This window comes from Eptatretus burgeri, chromosome 5 (assembly GCF_056783735.1).
Source record: "Eptatretus burgeri isolate ZD-2024b chromosome 5, Ebu_testis_v1, whole genome shotgun sequence".
Classification (NCBI taxonomy): domain Eukaryota; kingdom Metazoa; phylum Chordata; class Myxini; order Myxiniformes; family Myxinidae; genus Eptatretus; species Eptatretus burgeri.
In genome coordinates this window covers 115,084,260-115,103,962 of record NC_140965.1, presented here as the reverse complement: position 1 = coordinate 115,103,962, position 19,703 = coordinate 115,084,260, and the positions used below count along the sequence as shown (strand labels likewise).

Genomic DNA, 19,703 nt, shown 5'->3' with positions numbered 1-19,703 from the left:
TGCTCGCCAATCCACACGTCATTGCAGAGATTGACATCACAGATTTGCTGTGTTGTCAAGATTTCACCAATCATAATCCAAACTTTTCTTTTGTACAAATTGATTTGTAATACTATATTGATTTAAAATTAATTTGTAATTTTAAAAGGTCCAAGTGGTCCAGATGGTAAAGGGTCTAAACTGTGCAATCTGTCTGAAGAGTGTAAGGGGTCTAAAAGGTGTTAAGGTCTAAGGGGTCCTTGGGGTCATTTGGATCCTCAGGGTCTTTTGGGTATTTGGTGACTTTTGGGTCCTCGGGGTCTTTAGGGGTCTTAAAAGTGTTGGGGGTCTTAAAGGGTTAAAGAGTCTTCAATGGTCGAAGGGGTCTCAGCAGTGTAAAGCGTCGAATTTTACATTCCAATCGTATGTAATTAATCGACATATGTGTGTGAAGTCAGGGTGCAACTGACGTTCAAAGAGTATGTAACTAATAGACGTACATGCAGTCTACATGCATGGAGACCATTCCATGCATTCCCCACTCTCCAAATGAAAGACTCCTGCTTCACTGCTGTCCCAGCTCTAATTTTTTTTACTTAAACTGTGCCCTCTTGTCCTGGCAGCGTCCATTCTGCTGAAAGATTCTTCTGCACTCATTTTATCTCTGCCCCTCTTCATCTTGAACATCTCTGTCACATACCTTTGCTATCACCTGACTTACAATGTGCAAAGTCCTGTGTCCTTCAGCTGCTCCTCTTGCTTCATCTACCTCGGCTTGGAATCAACTGAGTTGCTTCACACTGCACCATCTGTATGGCAACTATGTCCATCCTCAGATATGGTGACCAAAATTGTATTATTCAAATGGTTCCACATCCGTTCCTGAATCAACGACTGCAACATCTTCCCTTTAACTGAAGTCAAACTAACAGGTCGTCGAAAGTTCCCCAATTCTTCCCTGGAACCCCTCTTAAATAAGGGTGTGACATTTGTTACTGTCCAATCCTCTGGTATCTGTCCTGACTGCATTGAGCTGTTAAAGATATCGGTTAACATCACACATATCTGCTCCACCATCTCCCTCAATACTCTTCGATGCATAATATTTGGCCCGTAAGCTTTATCATCCCTAGCTTCTAGGTACCTATCTAATTCCAGTTTAAACTTATCTACTGTTTCTGCTGCTACTACTTTTACAGGGAGACCATTCCATGCATTAACTACTCTCTGAGTGAAAGTCCCCCACCTTACCACTGTCCTAACTCTCCTCTTCATTATTCTCTGGCTATGGCCCCTGGTCCTATCACTGACTATTCCACTGAATTACTTTTCTGCAAATATTTTGTCTTTTCCCTTCATTATCTGAACAGAGCCAATCCTGGACAGAAGACCACTCTGTCATCGGAAATTCGACTGAAGCTGCAGAAGTCTATAATTTCTTCAGGCTGTTGGTAATGACTCACATCTTCTTTGTGAAAGACACGATGTGATATTTAATGTCCAACAACAAGCAGTTGTGGCAGACGGGACATCCAGTTTCACGTCCATCCGAGGAATGGCACACACATCGATGAATCACCCTGCCTGCGGAACACCAGGATGACGGTTGATAGCTGGGTCGGAATTCGGAACCCGGCTAGACAGCTCACAGACATGCATACCTCGACAATATCCCATCAGCCAAATTACACAATACAATCAAAATTTCAGCCTGGTGTTGGCTTAGTGGTTAGAGTGGCGGCTTGGGATCCTAGGGTCCGAGTTCAAGCCCCGTTGGGCCATTGAATTAATACACCAGGAGGTTGATTCAGCCTGTCATCCTTCCAAGGTCAGCAAAATGAGTACCAGTGTACTGGTAAGGGGGACACTGCATCAGCAGCATAGCCGCGTCCCAGCCAATGACGATAGAGAGAGAGAGAGAGAGAGAGAGAGAGAGAGAGAGAGAGAGAGAGAGACAGAGAGAGAGAGAGACAGAGAGAGAGACAGAGACAGAGAGAGAGAGAGAGAGAGAGAGACAGAGAGAGAGAGACAGAGACAGAGAGAGAGAGAGAGAGAAAGAGAAAGAGAAAGAGAGAGAGAGAGAGAGAGAGAGAGAGAGAGAGAGAGAGAGAGAGAGAGACAGAGAGAGAGAGAGAGAGAGAGAGAGAGAGAGAGAGAGAGAGACAGAGAGAGAGACAGAGACAGAGACAGAGACAGAGACAGAGACAGAGACAGAGACAGAGACAGAGACAGAGAGAGACAGAGAGAGAGAGAGAGAGAGAGAGAGAGAGAGAGAGAGAGAGACAGAGACAGAGAGAGAGAGAGAGAGAGAGAGACAGAGAGACAGAGAGACAGAGAGACAGAGAGACAGAGAGACAGAGAGACAGAGAGACAGAGAGACAGAGAGACAGAGAGACAGAGAGACAGAGAGACAGAGAGACAGAGAGACAGAGAGACAGAGAGAGAGAGAGAGAGAGAGAGAGAGAGAGAGAGAGAGAGAGAGAGAGAGAGAGATCCAAATTTCACATACAATCACTCATATAAGTAAATAGAAAATAAATTGTAGAGATGAGTTGAACAAGCTCTGAAATCCATCTTTGTTCACATTAATAAGTCTGAGTTGTTTTTTGTGTCAATATAAAAATCAAACATTGAATAGAAAGAAGACATTTTCATGAGAGTATATCACTTGTAGTAATGTTCAAATAATAAAGTTCAAAAACTTGCCAAGTAACTGTACATCGCAGCATTTCCAATATGGCAACAGCCATGACAGACATGCTTGAAATGGTGTTGAATGAACTGCAAAAGGATCTTGCATCATTAACTTGAAAGTCCATTATTCTCGAAAGTGATCGATGTGATGGCCAGAACAAATATACTCTGGTGTTCTGTTGTCAGTTCATGGGACTGAAAATGAGAATGTTCCAAACCAACCAACGCCGAGTCCCGAATTGTCATCATAGCTCTCTGCGGCCATATGCAGTCAGTTGCAAATGCTTCATGCTTCCATTCTATCGAAAGAAAAATAATCAAGAAACAGCGGTCAATCGAAGGAAAGAGAAACAGTTACAGGCAGAAGGTATTAAGTGACAAGACAGCACGAAGAGCCGGACTGGCACAAGATTGTATGAAAGTTGAAAAAGAAAAAAGACCAGGTTCACTGTAGATTGGGTAGTTTAATCATGGAGGTCATGATTTCTCAGCCAAGAACAGAAAGTCTATTTGGAGAGGCTTTTTCAAAAATGAAATCAAGTTAGAGTGCTGTGAAAATGGAACAAAATATGTTTGCATAATGAAACAATCCAAAACGAACCTCTGTCACCTTCTTGGAGGTATTGGGAGTCACCCATGCATGCAACAGCCCAGCTGCAGACAATGAAAATTATAAATATGTATATATATATATATATATATATATATATATATATATATATATATATGAATTATACATGAAAATTATACATACATACATATATCTTCTTCTTCTTTCGGCTGCTCCCGTAAGGGGTCGCCACAGCGGATCATCCGTATGATCCGCATAGTGATTTGGCACATGTTTTACGCCGGATGCCCTTCCTGACGCAACCCTGGTCGCCTCTTACGACACAGGGATATGGTACACCTATTTTAACCGGGGTATACACCGGCCCAGTACACTGGTACTCATTTCACCGACCTCGGAAGGATGGCAGGCTGAGTCAACCCCCTGGTGTTTTCGACTTGGTGTGTGTGTGTGTGTGTGTGTGTGTGTGTGTGTGTGTGTGTGTGTGTGTGTGTGTGTGTGTGTGTGTGTGTGTGTGTGTGTGTGTGTGTGTGTGTGTGTGTGTGTGTGTGTGTGTGTGTGTGTGTGTGTGTGTGTGTGTGTGTGTGTGTGTGTGTGTATATATATATATATATATATATATATATATATATATATATATATATATATATATATATATATTCAGTGTCCCAACGGGGCTTGAACTCAGGACGTTTTGGGTCCCAAGCCACTGCCCTAACCACTGCGCCAACACCAGGCTATATACATATATATATATATATATATATATATATATATATATATATATATATATACATATATATATATATATACATATATATATATATATATATATATATATATATATTGTTACGAACTTGGGAATTCGATTGCACACAACAAACAGGTTCCTTTAGTCAGCAATGTCGATAAGTGCTTGTTCCCTAAATAGCACACCTTCCATTGTTCAAATTTTCAGAAATCGATTAGATGCACTGCGGATCGATTTAATAGTAAGGGAATGAACAATGGAGACATCCCTCCCCCTCTTCTGCGAAGAGCAAGAACCACCCTGCCGTCCCATGACTCATGATGTCAACAACTCCCTCCCACCTGTGGCTGAGCAGGGGATGGAGCACGAGGGCATGAGTCATGCGGGGATCAGGGGAATGGCGGGAGAAGGATAAGAGGAGATCTTTTTCTTTTGTTCAGGGGCAGAGTTGGAGAAGGGAGTTGAGGGGAGTCGTTCAGGAGACCTTCGGGTCCTGTTTGGCTTGCGTTAGGGTTGAGGCCTTCGGAAGCTTTTTGCTTTGGCTGGCTCAGTGAGCTTCGGCTGAGGAGGCTTTTTGGAGGAGGCTTTTTGCTTTGATGGTTCCGTGAGCTTCGGTTTCTGCTTGGCTCGGGAGAGCTTTTTGCTTCGAGCTGCTTTGCTTGGAAGGAAGTAAAGCCGGTCGCTCGGCTCGAGCTGCAAGTGGTGGCATTTTCTTCTTGGTTCGTGGAGCTCTTCGTTCTCCATTTTGGTTCCCGGCTTGGTGCGACTCATCGACCTCTTCGTGGAGGTGGTTCCTCGGGGAAGCGACGCATCGACGGGAAGGTTCGGCGCCTCGTCTCACCAGCACGTGTTGAGAAGCGCGGGAGGTGGTTCCTCGGGGAAGCGAGGCATCGACGGGAAGGTTCGGCGCCTCGTCTCACCAGCACATGTTGAGAAGCGCAGGAGGTGGTTCCTCGGGGAAGCAATGCATCGACAGGAAGGATCAGTGCCTCGTCTCACCAGCATGTGTTGAGAAGGGTGGGAGGATTCGCGGGAGCTCGAGAAGGATCACGGCTCGGCGATTGGATCCAGCTCGCTCTCGCTGGAGCCCAGGTCCGAACATCTTGAAGACCACACGAGGTGGAGAGGTTCGAGATGGGCTCTGGGTTTCAGCTCACCTGTCCTCTGAGCTGGAGCTCATTATTAAAGGCCTCTGCCACCATTTCTTGGGGGTGTGTGTGCGTACGTGTGTCCGTGGGTCCGTCTAATAAGTAGGAACTGCTGTTAAGTGCAAGTGACTGTACATAATAAGTAGACGGTTGTAGTTCTTTTGTCGGGCTTTTGTTGCTTGTATAATTGCATACGTGTTTTGCCTTGTTTAATTGCGTACGTGTTTTATTATAATAAATGTCCTTGTGTGAATGTAAACCTGTTCGTTGCGTCCATTCCCTCATTGAACTGCCCCATCTTGCTCTCGGAATATAGTTGGTTTTTATATAGCCTGTAAATTGATCGGGTCCAACGGGACTGCACGATAATACCCCACTCGGTTATCCCAAAAGGAAGCGAGCTGCTTAAGCGGCTCGTTTCCAAGCGGTCCCGTTGAGGTACAATCTCTCGGTAACCTACCCGCGCGAATAATTAGGTAAATCGAAGATTTGGCGATCGGACCCTGGAGCGTGGATAGAGTGCGGACAAGGTTGTGGTGGGATTAAAAACCCACCCGTGACTGGTTTCCGGCATTGTTCCAGAAAGTCACGAATGGATTGTCCATTCGGTGGGCGAAGCGACCGCTATTGGTTAGACGCGGTCATTCGCACGCCGGCGGGAGGAAATCCACAAATATATATATATATATATATATATATATATATATATATATATATATATATATATATATATATATATATATATATATACATATATACATATATACATACATACATACAAACACATAAAAACAGCTCTGGAAAAAAAATAAGAGACCACTCCAAAAAAAATTTAAATCAGCATCTCCTTATGTATGGCAGCCATTCCATTCCAGTGTCTGTTGAATTCCAACACAGGCACACCTCATTCTACTTAGTGAGGTACTCATAAGGTGATCACCTAAAGCGAATCTTATTTAACAAGGAAAAGTATAAAAACCACTGCTGTTGTCATCACTACCCTCTCGCAATAGGACCAGCTGGATGGCAAAAACAATGCTGGTAGTACCTCAAAAGTAACTGGAATCAAAAAAATAACTATTGACCATGCAAAAAGAGTTGAAAAGAAAAGTTTTGAGTGAGGAAAAGAAGGGTTCAATTCTGGCTTTACTGGCAGAGGGATACAGTGAGCATCAAGTTGCTTCCATCCTTAAAATTTCAAAGATGGCGGTTCATAAGAACAAGGTCAAGCAGCAGACATTGGGGACAACAAAGCTACAGACTGGCAGAGGGCGAAAACGACTTTCCACTGACCGGGATGACCGCCAACTCATTTGAATGTCACTCAACAATTGTAGGATGACATCAAGTGACCTACAAAAAGAATGGCAAATGGCAGCTGGGGTGAAGTGCACGGCGAGGACGGATCAAAAAAGGCTCCAAGGGGCAGGGCTGAAGTCGTGCAAAGCTAGAAAAAATCCCATCATCAATGAGAAACAAAGAAGAGCCAGGTTGAGGTTTGCCAAAGACCATAAGGATTGTACCGTAGAGGACTGGAGTAAGGTCATCTTCTCTGATGAGTCCAATTTTCAGCTTTGCCCAACACCCGGTCGTGTAATGGTTAGACGGAGACCTGCAGAGGCCTACAAGCCACAGTGTCTTGCACCCACTGTGAAATTTGGTGGAGGATCAGTGATGATCTGGGGGTGCTTCAGCAAGACTGGAATCGGGCAGATTTGTCTTTGTGAAGGACTCATGAATCAAGCCACGTACAAGGTTGTCCTGGAAGAACACTTGCTTCTTTCTGCTCTGACAATGTTCCCCAACTATGAGGATTGGTTTTTCCAGCAGGATAATGCTCCATGCCACATAGCCAGGTAAATCAAGGTGTGGATGGAGGGCCATCAGATCAATACCCTGTCATGGCCAGCCCAATCTCCGGACCTGAACCCCATTGAAAACCTCTGAAATGTGATCAAGAGGAAGATGTATGGTCACAAGCCATCAAACAAAGGCGAGCTGCTTGAATTTTTGCGCCAGGAGTGGCATAAAGTCACCCAACAGCAATGTGAAGGACTGGTGGAGAGCATGCCAAGATGCATGAAAGCTGTGATTGAAAATCAAGGTTATTCCACAGAATAATGATTTCTGAACTCTTCCTAAGTTAAAATATTAGTATTGTGTTATTTAAAAATGAATATGTACTTGTTTTGTTTGTATTATTTGAGGTCTGAAAACACTGAATCTTTGTTGTTATTTTGACCAGTTGTCATTTTCTGCAAATAAATGCTCTAAATGACAATATTTTTATTCGGAATTTGGGAGAAATGTTGGCAGTAGTTTATAGAATAAAACAAAAATGTTTATTTTTACTCAAACACATACCAAAAATAGTAAAACCAGAAAAACTGATAATTTTGCAGTGGTCTCTTAATTTTTTCCAGAGCTGTAAGTGTATATATATATATATATATATATATATATATATATATATATATATATATATATATATATATATATATATATATATATACACATATACATATACATATATACAAACATACAGACATACATACGTACATTCCGTAACAGTCAGGAGGTGTGTCTGATGTATAAACGACGAATGTGGTCATCATTGGTGAGATATTTATCAGTCTGTCATCCTGATGAGGGCAAATAAGCCCTAAATCCAGATAAGTGGCTCCGTGTGATGTTTAACTGATGTTGACCATGTAATCTTTGTGTGTTTAACAGGGTCGCCGGGCCAAGGCTTCTGGGTTGGAGGTGACGCTTTGGTGTAGGACTGTGTCGGATGCGGATTGGGGAAGTGCTCGACACACTCCACATGTTTCAATACATATACATATATATACATATATATATATATATATATATATATATATATATATATATATATATATATAAACACATGCCCCGGTTAGAATAGGTGTACCATATCCCTGTGTGTCGTAAGAGGCGACCAGGGTTGCGTCAGGAAGGGCATCCGGCGTAAAAATCTATGCCAAATCATTATGCGGACAACAAAACGAATTGTCCATACCGGATCGGTCGAGGCCCGGGTTACCAACGACCGCCACCGGTACCGGTGGTCAGCAGGGTACCAGTGGAAATTGTGCTACTGCTGGGCAAAGGAGGAGAAGGAGACGGGGAAGGCGAGTCCGGAGGCAGTGGGAGAGGGGGAAGGGTAGAAGTGTGGAGGTGAGAGTTGGAACTCTGAATGTTGGGACGATGACTGGCAAAGGGCGAGAGTTGGCTGATATGATGGAGAGAAGAAAGGTGGACATACTGTGTGTACAAGAGACCAAGTGGATGGGGAGTAAGGCGAGGAGCATTGGAGGTGGTTTCAAACTGTTCTACCATGGTGTGGATGGGAGGAGAAATGGTGTCGGGATAATCCTGAAGGAAGATTATGTCAAGAGGGTATTGGAGGTGAGGAGGGTGTCTGACCGAGTGATGAGTGTGAAGTTGGAAATTGAAGGGGTGATGATGAATGTCATCAGTGCATATGCCCCACATATGGGGTGTGAGATGGAATATAAAGAAGATTTCTGGAGTGAGTTAGATGAAGTGGTGGAGAGTGTATCCAAGGATGAAAGAGTGGTGATTGGAGCAGATTTCAATGGACATGTTGGGGAAGGGAATAAAGAGGATGAGGAGGTGATGGGGAGGTACGGTCTCAACAAGAGAAATGTGGAAGGGCAAATGGTGGTAGAGTTTGCAAAAAGAATGGAAATGGCAGTGGTAAACACGTATTTCAAGAAGAAGGAGGAACACAGGGTGACATACAAGAGTGGAGGAAAGTGCACACAGGTGGATTACATCTTAAGTAGGAGATGCAACCTGAAAGAGATTAGTGACTGTAAGGTTGTGGCAGGGGAGAGTGTAGCTCGACAGCATCGATTGGTGGTCTGTAGGATGACTTTGGAGGTGAGGTTAAGGAAGAGAGTGAGGGCTGAACCAAGGACCAGATGGTGGAAGCTGAAGGAGGAAGACTGTTGCGTGAAATTTAGGGAGGAGGTGAGACAGGCGTTGGATGGTGGTAAAGATGGGTGGGATGATTGGGCAACGACAGCAGAAGTTGTGAGGGAGATAGCAAGGAAGGTACTTGGTGTGACATCTGGACAGAGGAAGGAAGATAAGGAGACTTGGTGGTGGAATGAGGAAGTACAGGAAAGTATAAGGAAGAAGGGGTTGGCTAAAAAGAAGTGGGATAGTCAGAGAGATGAAGAAAGTCGGCAGGAGTACAAGGAGTGGCGTAGAAAAAGCAAAGAGAGGTGGCTAAGGCCAAGGAAAAGGCATATGACGAGCTGTATGAGAAGTTGGATACAAAAGAAGGGGAAAAGGATTTGTACCGATTGGCAAGACAGAGGGACCGAGCTGGGAAGGATGTGCTGCAGGTTCGGGTGATAAAGGACGCAAATGGGAATGTGCTGACGAGCGAGGAGAGTGTGTTGAGAAGGTGGATGGAGTACTTTGAGGAGCTGATGAATGAAGAAAATGAGAGAGAGAGAAGGTTGGAAGAGGTGGAGATAGTGAATCTGGAAGTGGGGTGGATCAGTAAGGATGCAGTGAGGACTGCTATGAAGCGGATGAAAAGTGGAAACGCGGCTGGCCCAGATGGTATACCAGGGGAGGCATGGAAGTGCTTAGCACAGATCGCAGTGCGGTTGTTAACCAGATTGTTTAATAAAGTCTTGGAAAGTGAGAGGATGCCGGAGGAGTGGAGATTAAGTGTACTGATTCCGATTTTCAAGAATAAGGGTGATGTGCAGAGCTGTGGAAATTACAGAGGGATAAAGTTGTTAAGCCACACCATGAAGTTGTGGGAAAGAGTAGTGGAAGCTCGGTTGAGAGGAGAGGTGACGATCTGTGAGCAGCAATATGGGTTTTTGCCAGGAAAGAGCACCACTGATGCGATGTTTGCTTTGAGAATGTTGATGGAGAAGTACAGGGAAGACCAGAAGGAGTTACATTGTGTGTTTGTGGATTTAGAGAAAGCTTATGATAGGGTGCCAAGAGAGGAGTTGTGGTATTGTATGAGGAAGTCGGGAGTGTTGGAGAAGTATGTGAGGATCGTGCAGGATATGTATGAGGACAGTGTGACAGCGGTGAGGTGTGCGGTAGGAATGACGGACCGACTTAAGGTTAAAGTGGGATTGCACCAAGGATCGACTCTGAGCCCTTTCCTGTTTGCAATGGTGATGGACAGGTTGACGGACGAGATCAGACTGGAGTCTCCATGGACCATGATGTTCGCGGATGACATCATGATCTGTAGGGAGAGTAGGGAGCAGGCTGAATCGAGCCTTGAGAGGTGGAGGTACGCACTGGAGAGAAGGGGAATGTTAGTCAGTAGGAGAAAGACGGAGTACATGTGCGTAAATGAGAGGGAGGGTGGTGGTATGGTGCGGTTGCAAGGAGTTGAGGTGGGGAAGGTGGATTGGTTTAAATACTTGGGATCAACTGTCCAAAGTAACGGAGAGTGTGGGAGAGAAGTGAAAAAGAGAGTGCAGGCAGGATGGAGTGGGTGGAGAAGAGTTGCAGGAGTGATTTGTGACAGAAGGGTAGCTGCAAGAGTGAAGGGGAAAGTATACAAGACGGTAGTGAGACCAGCTATGTTGTATGGTTTGGAGGCGGTGGCACTAACAAAAGACAGGAAGCAGAGCTGGAGGTGGCAGAGTTAAAGATGCTGCGATTCTCGTTGGGAGTGACGAGGATGGATAGGATAAGAAATGAGTGTATTAGAGGGACAGCGCAGGTAGGACGGTTTGGAGACAAAGTGAGAGAGGCGAGATTGCGATGGTTTGGACATGTGCACAGGAGGGAAACGGAGTATATCGGGAGAAGGATGTTGAAGATGGAGCCGCCAGGCAGGAGGAGAAGAGGAAGGCCAAAGAAGAGGTTCATGGATGCGGTGAGGGCGGACATGCGGGTGGTTGGAGTGTCAATGGAAGATGTGGAGGATAGAGCAAAATGGAGACAGTTGGTCCGCTGTGGCGACCCCTAGCGGGAGCAAGCCGAAAGAGGAAGAAGAAGATAAACACAATATACATCTATATATATATATATATATATATATATATATATATATATATATATATATATATATAAACACAATATACATCTATATATATATATATATATATTGTTGTGGTTGAGGAAATTTGCAAACCACCATTCAGATCCCGTAGGTGAGATATCTCTGTAAGTGCATGTGTAGTTAGCCCCAAACCCGTTGTTTAGAGGGAATAAATGTGATTCATTCGGGCTGCGACCCATTAAGATAGCCGTTTTCTGTTCTGTCTTTATTTTGAACCAACCACGTCTCAACCGCCATCACACAACAACCACCAACTGCAACGCCGCTTCACAACAACAACAACGCCAACAGCCACGACCTTTACCTTCACAACTCGCTCTCGCAAACATCGCATCACCACCATTCCAAGCATCACCATGGCCATAAACCACCACAATAAACCCTCCACCACCTTCACCTCTCCTCCTTCTGCCGCCATTCCCGCACCGCTTGTGGGCACCGAGCGTCAGGCTGTCCTGGACTCGTACAGGGCGCGCGCTGAGCCGCAGGTACAAAGTGCGGCCTTTCCGAGGAGAAGTCGGATCAGGAATGAGACACGCCCACTTCCGATCCGTCCAATCAGCAAGCGCGGGGCGATTTGGCCCGCCTCCAGGCGCGTCGGAGTAGAATCGATATATGCAAATTGGAGGATCAGGGGAGATTCACAAGCCTTTTTCTCCGTGCAATGGGCGAGCGTGGCTCCACCCCCGAGCTCGTTCTGATCCAGATATTTGCATATGGGTTCTCCTGCCCTACTATAAAGCGCCGAGCGCGGGGCGAATTTAGTCAGTTTTGGGCTCGGGCGAGTTGGAGAAGTGTGGCAGCGGCAGAGTGTGGCAGCAGCTGTCAAGACGGGTCTGGAGGAGAGTCAGTCTGTCGGGGTTCGGAGTCTGTCGGGGAGCTGCAGAGAGGGGAAGCTGGGAGCGCGGTCGAGGTCGCAGTGGAGTCGCTCGTCGCGGGACCCAAGCAAGCCAGCTATCCTCTATCCACAGAGCATCAACAATTCCCCCCTTCCTCCCCCCCACCCCCGCGCTGAGATAGTGCGGAAAGGGGGCCCCCTTCCCACCCCATTCCAAGCAGTGCCAACGAAACCCGCGGAGGAGCGCGGAGTCGGGGCACCGCCGCCACATTTGCGGCTCATCACAAGATGGGTAGGCTCCACCCGGTCTCGCGCCCACAGGCCCCGTCTGTCCCCTTGTCGTTGAGGGTGGCCCTTTTCTTTTGCGTTTGAGTATGTGTTGTCGGTGACGTCTGTAAAGTAAAACTGTGTAAGTGTTGCCGTGTGCTCGCACAGTCGGTAGTAGATCTGCATTGTTGTGTTTCTTTTGCAATTGCTTTTGGTGCATAATTGTTGTAATTGTATATGTGTGCTGTCCGTGTGCCGCGGAATAAATGTGCCTCATGTTGAACTGTTTTTCCCGTTTCGCTTCGTCTTTTCTTTAATTGAATCTCCATCTTACTTCACGTAAAGGGTTGGTAGTGGGCTAAATACACCCGATAATTAATCGGAACCGTCGAGGTCGACGATATAACACCGCTCGGTTATCCCGATAGTCCGGAACGGGTCGCTTCAGTGGCCCGTGTCCGGAGTCGACCTGCGGTGAGGTGCGATCGCCCGGTCTACCCTCCGTGTGGGTACTTAGGTAGATAGAATTTGGCGAGCAACCCTATCCCACGCAGGGGGCCGATTGGCACGATCGTGGTGAGGCCGAAAGGCCCACCCATGACTAGTTCCCGGCGTTAGTCCGAGAGGGTCACGACAGAACTGTCCGTCCGGTGGGCGACGTGCCGCGATTCGAGTTACGTGGCCACTCGCACGCCGGCGGGCGCGAATTTGCGACAATATATATATATATATATATATATATATATATATATATATATATATATATATATATATATATATATAAATGGATGTATGAATATATATATATATATATATATATATATATATATATAAAAATATATATTATATATATATATATATTATATATATTTATAAATAATATATATATTCATACATCCATATATATATATATATATATATATATATATATATATATATATATATATATATATATTATATATATATATTTATAAATAATATATATATTTATTTATTTATAAATATATATCGTTGCGAATTCGCGCCCGCCGGCGTGCGAACGGCCACGTAACTCGAATCGCGGCACGTCACCGGGAACTAGTCATGGGTGGGCCTTTCGGCCTCACCACGATCGTGCCAATCGGCCCCCTGCGTGGGATAGGGTTGTTCGCCAAATTCGACCTCCTTAAGTACCCACACGGAGGGTAGACCGGGCGATCGCACCTCGCCGCAGGTCGACTCCGGAGACGGGTCGAGCGGAACGGAAGCAACCCGTTCCGTACTATCGGGATAACAGAGCGGTGTTATCGTCGGCCTCGACGGTTCCGATTAATTATCGGGCATATTAAGCCCACTACCAACTCTTTACGTGAAGCAAGATGAAGATTCAATTATAGAAAAGACGAAGCGAAACGGGAAAAACAGTTCAACATAATGCACATTTATTCCGCGGCACACGGAGAGCACACATATACAATTACAACAATTATGCACCTGAGCAAATTATGCACAACAGCAAATGCTACAAAAGAAACACAACAATGCAGATGTACAACCGACTACGCGAGCACACCGCAACACTTACACAGTTTTACTTTACAGACAGCGCCAACAACACATTTACTCAAAAGCAAAAGAAAAGGGCCACCCTCAAAGACAAGGGGGCAGACGGGGCCTGTGGGCCACGAGACCGGGTGGATCCTACCCGTGTCTTTGAGATGAGCCGCAAATGTGGTGGCGCGGCGGTGCCCCGACTCCGCGCTCCTTCGCGGGTTTCGTTGGCACTGCTTGGAGTGGTGTGGGAACGGGGCCCCCTTTTCGCACTATCTCAGTGCGGGGGGAAAAAGGGGGAATTGTTGATGCTCTGGGGAAAGAGGATAGCTGGCTTGCTTGGGTCCTGCGACAAGCGATCCCACTGCGCGCTCGTCGCCGACCGCCGTCTTCCTTGCCTCGGACCTGAGCTATCCGGTCTCCTCCACAATTCTCCTCAGCCGACTGCAGCAAACCACCTGTACGCCCTCGCCTCCCGACTCACTCCCCGCTCCTCCAAGGCCGATTCTATGCTCAAACCGACTCGACCGCGCTCCAGGCTTCCTCTCTCTGCAGCTCCCCGACAGACTCCGAACCCCGACAGACTGCGAGCTCCACTCGGCTCTCCGACCTCTCCAGACTGACTCTTCTCAAACTGCCTGCCGCTGCCACACTCTGCCGCTGCCACACTCTGCTCGACCAAAACTGACTCATCCGAACTGACTCCTACTCTCCGACCCCGCCAGACTGCCTCGACCGAGCCGGACTCGACCCTGCGCTCGGCACTTTATAGGCCGGCAGGAGAACCCATATGCAAATTTCTGGATCAGAACGAGCTCGGGGGTGGAGCCACGCTCGCCCATTGGACAGAGGAAAAGGGGCGTGAGTCTCCCCTGATCCTAAAATTTGCATATCTCGATTCTACACCGGCGCGCCTGGAGGCGGGGCCAAACCGCCCCGCGCTTGCTGATTGGACGGATCAGAAGTGGGCGTGTATCATTCCTGATCCGAATTCTCCTTGGAAAGGCTGCACTGTACGAGGCCAGGACAGCCTGACGCTCGGTGCTCACAAGTGGTGCAGGAATGGCGGTAGAAGGAGGAGAGGTGAAGGTGGTGGAGGTTTTATTGTGGTGGTTTATGGCCATGGCGACGTTTAGAATGTCGGTGATGCGATGTTTGCGGGAGCGAGTTGTGAAGGTAAAGGTCGTGGCTGTTGGCGTTGTTGTTGTTGTGAAGCGGCGTTGCGGTTGGTGGTTGTTGTTTGATTGCGGTTGAGACGTGGTTGGTTCAAAATAATGATAGAACAGAAAAATGGCTATCTCAAAGGATCGCAGCCCGAATGAATCACATTTCTTCCCTCGAAACAACGGGTTTGGGGCTAACTACACATGTACTTACAAAGATATCTCACCTACGGGACCTGAATGGTGGTTTGCGAATTTCCTCAACCGCAACAATATATACATACATATATATATATATATATATATATATATATATATATATATATATATATATATATATACATATATACATATATATATATATATATATACATATATATATATATATATATATATACATATATATATACATATATATATATATATATACATATATATATACATATATATATACATATATATATATATATATATATATATATATATATATATATATAAACACATACCGGGTGTAGTGGCGTGCGCCTGTAATCCGGCTACTCGGAGGCTTGGGTTGGAGGATCGCTTGAGGATGGGGGCTCTGCACTGGGCCGCGCTATGAGAGGGTGTAGGGCAGCCCGGAATCATGGCGAAACCCAATCCTTATCCCTGTGTCGTAAGAGGCGACCAGGGTTGCGTCAGGAAGGGCATCCTGCGTAAAAACTATTCCAAATCAGGATGCGGATCATAACGGATGATCCGCTGTGGCGACCCCTAACGGGAGCAGCCAAAAGACGAACAACAACATACATATATATGTACATACATATTTACACATTTATACATAAACGCACACATATATATATATATATATATATATATATATATATATATATATATATATATATATATATATATATATATATATATATATATATATATATATATATATATATATATATATAGTTACGGTTGTGGAAATTCACAGATCGCCATTCAGGTTCCCCAGAGGTCAGTTATTTCGGTAAGTGTGTGTTCCAGGTTAGATTTCCCCCACCAATGTATCACGGGATTTATTTGTGTGCCGGGCTGTGAACCTTTGAGGTAGTGTAATTCTTTTCTGTTTTTTATTTTAAACAAGCATCTCCTCACCATCTTCTCCACAAACCACCATCATCTCCTCACCATCTTCTCCACAACCGCCAACATCTCCTCACCATCTTCTCCACAAACCACCATCATCTCCTCACCATCTTCTCTACAACCACCAACATCTCCTCACCATCTTCTCCACAACCGCCATCATCTCCTCACCATCTTCTCCACAACCGCCATCATCTCCTCACCATCTCCACAACCGCCATAATCTCCTCACCATCTTCACCACAACCGTGTTAAGCCGGTGATTCCAAACACGTCCGCGTGAAGACAGTGATTCCTAACGCGGCCGCGTTTGATGGCAAGATCGGATCAAAATGGCGAAAGGGGCAGAGCCAGCCGGGGGTGAAGGGTCGAAGGTGAAGGAGCGAAGCCCCGGGGGCTATTAAGGGCTGCGTTCACTCGCCGACAAGACAGTTGAGCGGTTGAAGAGATGTCGACAAAGGAGAACGGGTTGGAGAACGAGTTGCAGAACGAGTTGAAGAATGAGGTGGAGTCGGGAAGAGTACTTGGAGAAGAGCGCTTGGAGAGAGCGCTCGAGTTCGCGCTGTGCTGGTGTGGTGGAGTCGGGAAGAGTGCTTGGAGAAGAACGAGCTGGAGAGTTCGGAGGTTGGAGTGCGGGCAGAGACACCGAGGGTCGCCGAACCAGGACCCAGCGAGTCACCAAGAGGGTGGCAGGTAGCCCGCTCGGTCTCTCGGAGCCCCTTCGGTCATCCCGGCTCCGAGCAAATTATAAAGGCTCATGAGCCCGGTTCTTCCTTTCTTTCTGGGGTTTTGCATGAAAGTCTGTGGCACCTTGTCCATAAGTTACAAACTGATTAAGTGCATGTACATTACATAATAGACATCGGCTGTAGGTTTTTGCTCGTGTCTTTTTCCCCATTTCCCCCCATTCATTGCATTGCTTGCATGCCTGTGTTGAAATAAATGTCCCCATTTTTGAATGCCACCTGCTCGTTGCGTCTCTTCCTACATTGATTGCCATGGAGCGTTCGGAATAATTAGCTGGCCGATTATAATCCGACAAAAACGTACATCTGGTCCGATGGGGCTTGGCGATATAAAACCGCTCGGCAATCGCAAACGGAATGAGCTGCTTAAGCGGCTCGTTTTCGTGCAGGCTCCATCGAGGTATAAACTCCCGGCATTTCTGTCCGCGTGAATAATTAGGTACATCGACAATTCGGCGATCGACCCTGTAGCGCGTGGACAGAAGAGTTGGCTGGTTTATGGTGTGTTAAAAACACCTGTAGCTGGGTTTCGGTGTTGATCCGGAAGCTGCGACTAGATTACCACGTTCGGTGGGCGCGCGCGGCCGCAATTGAGCTAAAGGCAGTCGTCCGCATGCCAGAGTGGCAAAAATCTACAACAATATATATATATATATATATATATATATATATATATATATATATATATATATATATATATATATATATATATATATATATATATATATACACACACATATATATCGTCAGCATCATAACAAAAGTGCCTTCGTCATTTTATTCGTTGGTGAAGCTAAGGCACTTTTGTTATGAGGGTAACGATATATATGTTGTCATGAGGGTGGTTGCCCCCCCCCCTCCGCCCACCGACCCAAATTTTAGTGCTGGGCAGCTGACACTGCCCAACCTCGGGATGGCCGAGTGGTTCCTTATTAATAGGAGACGGACACGTTGATCCTCGGTGATTTTAACACGTGCTCGAAGGGCATGGGCCGCAATGGCGCAGGAGTGGAGGAGCACGGGGAATTAAACGGATGTACAGGGGGTTTATCCTCGAACCCCACGACAAATACACGAATACAATTTCTTCAAAATGAACACATTTTATGAATATAAAACAAATATTTACAAAGAACGATAATTCAAAAGGAAATGATAATAATATGAAGGAGATAAATCCGACAGTTGAGGCACCTTGCACACAGATGCAAATACAAACAATGGGGAAACAAAACAAAAATAAAACCCTTCCTTTCAACCACTCTTGCATTCACCTTGGCCAAGAGCTGATCCTCCTGGAACCCAGAATCGAGGCGTTTCCACCAGCACATGCATATGTGCGCCAATGGCACCATCACTTCTCTCGCAGCAGGACAAACGCAAGCCAGGCACTCCATGAGCGGCACTCAACACCAAGGCTCAGACATGTCGCCGCCTCGTGTGTCGATTGTCCTCACCAACCCGCTTTGAGATGCATGAGACTTGGGGTCCGTTTCTCCCAACTCAACCAAGAGCCAAAAAGCCAATGTCTTACTTTGCGCTTGTGCTCACCCTGAACTCTCCTCCACCTCTCAAGTGCACTCTCTCCCTCTCACCTCTCAAAAAGCACCACCCTACGGAGTCCGATGCCTCTCAAAATATGCCAACCTAGAACTCCCACATCCATATACGAGATCTTTCTAAAAAGTAACGGGACTGATTTCACAGAAATTTTATTCTAAAAATATATTGAAATCACACCTTGTCCCCTTCAAAATTCCGATTCTGGGTTTGGAGCGTTGGCAGGTCTCCTTCAGGGCTCTCTGCTGTCAATTTCAAAGTTAAGTTTCCGGTCGTTATATGCCCCCATTTTAACTGTTTATTTTCTTACCTGCATGTTACTGTGTGTTCAGAGTTTGGTTTTGTTTCGAAAATCGTGCTATTCTGTGCGTTTTCGTCGATCTTGTCTTACCGAGTGCTTGAGGCCGACCCATCGCCCCCCTCAGTGTACGATCGTGTTATTTGTATTTTCTCCCCATTACCTTCAATTTCTATCTTCCCCACTTTCCCAACGTCCCCCATACCTCCCAGCGAAACACTATTTCTTGTCTGAAACAAAAAAATACCTTTCTCCTTGCACACTCACAAGTCTCGATTCTTCGGCTTCTTCAGCACCTCTTCTTCTTTCTCCTGCCGGCACACCATCTTTCTATTATTCTACTGAGCTGACCCTCTCTCGCCATTACCTTCACGATTTCTTCCGATCCACAACCTTCCATTCCCGAATCTTACCTGTTCTTCAAAAATACATCAAAAAATAATAATCTTCTTTGTATCCTTTTGATCTCTACACTTGCTGTAACCATGTCTGTCTGTCTGTCTGTCTGTCTGTCTGTCTGTCTGTCTGTCTGTCTGTCTGTCTGTCTGTCTGTCTGTCTGTCTGTCTGTCTGTCTCTCTCTCTCTCTCTCTCTCTCTCTCTCTCTCTCTCTCTCTCTCTCTCTCTCTCTCTCTCTATCTCTCTATCTCTCTTTTCATCGACCCAGCAGATTCACACTGTGTTTACCGTCCAAATTCACCACACACTTCCACGATTTTACTTCAACCTTCCCTTTTCCAAATGATACGTAATCCTCATTTAAAATAAATAATTTCACTTTTGACTATACACCTCCCAGAGCCAAGTGCTTCTCCCATAACCACGTGATCTGTTTAGACCCCCTGCATTTATCGACCCAATTTCAACATTCACCTCACGATTTTTTTCGACAACACTTCAATGACCTAATCTGATGAAAACTCTCTAAAACAATAATA

General features: G+C 45.7%; 1 long non-coding RNA gene across 1 annotated transcript in view; it reads right to left on the bottom strand.

Annotated features, from left to right (window-relative positions):
• Positions 1 to 2,226: 2,226 nt before the first annotated feature.
• LOC147027213 (uncharacterized) overlaps positions 2,227 to 19,703 on the bottom strand; it is a 29,821-nt gene continuing 12,344 nt past the window's right edge. The window contains exons 2-3 of the long non-coding RNA XR_015058733.1: positions 3,275 to 3,327; positions 2,227 to 2,972 (exon numbers count right to left, since the gene is read on the bottom strand). This is a non-coding gene — a long non-coding RNA (uncharacterized LOC147027213). The remainder of the gene's footprint in view (positions 2,973 to 3,274; positions 3,328 to 19,703) is intronic.